General features: G+C 58.3%; 1 non-coding gene across 1 annotated transcript in view; it reads right to left on the bottom strand.

The window, feature by feature from the left end:
• The window catches only part of LOC145655596 (18S ribosomal RNA), a 1,839-nt gene extending 1,393 nt beyond the window's left edge, over positions 1–446 (bottom strand). Inside the window, exon 1 of the ribosomal RNA XR_014121645.1 lies at positions 1–446. This exon is cut by the window's left edge and continues 1,393 nt beyond it. This is a non-coding gene — a ribosomal RNA (18S ribosomal RNA).
• Positions 447–760: the final 314 nt, after the last annotated feature.

Genomic DNA, 760 nt, shown 5'->3' with positions numbered 1-760 from the left:
GCTGCCTTCCTTGGATGTGGTAGCCGTTTCTCAGGCTCCCTCTCCGGAATCGAACCCTGATTCCCCGTTACCCGTGGTCACCATGGTAGCCGACTATGGTACCATCGAAAGTTGATAGGGCAGACATTCGAATGAGACGTCGCCGCCGCGGAGGGCGCGCGATCGGCCCGAGGTTATCTAGAGTCACCAAAGCGGCCGGGGGGCCCGAGCCCCCCGGATGGGTTTTGGGTCTGATAAATGCACGCATCCCCCGAAGGGTCAGCGCTCGTTTGCATGTATTAGCTCTAGAATTACCACAGTTATCCGAGTAACGTGTGGAGCGATCAAAGGAACCATAACTGATTTAATGAGCCATTCGCAGTTTCACTGTACCGGCCGTGTGCACTTAGACCTGCATGGCTTAATCTTTGAGACAAGCATATGTTACTGGCAGGATCAACCAGGTAGTTTGCACCGTGGTCTGGGATGAACCACGAGTGACATCCGCCTCCCCTTCCGGGGGCTAGGAAGCAGCGGGTTGTAAGTGCGTGCGCCGTCAGGTCCAGACGCCATACAGGGCTACCCAGGACAGCTTCCGCGGCCAGTGTAAACGTGCTCGCGCACCGCCCTCTGGCCTTCGGACGCCGACCTCTCACCTTGATGCAAAGCTGTCCCATCCGGTCATGCCCGCACCGTACCCCGTCCACCTCCTCCGGAGGTGCGGACGGCCGACTCCAGGTGCTTTCGGCGTTCCCTCTCTTCACGCCGTTTTGATTTTCGT

The sequence above is a fragment of the Electrophorus electricus genome, unplaced genomic scaffold (assembly GCF_041902795.1).
Source record: "Electrophorus electricus isolate QZ-2024a unplaced genomic scaffold, ASM4190279v1 Scaffold289, whole genome shotgun sequence".
NCBI lineage: Eukaryota > Metazoa > Chordata > Actinopteri > Gymnotiformes > Gymnotidae > Electrophorus > Electrophorus electricus.
This window is presented reverse-complemented; position numbering and strand designations above follow the sequence as displayed.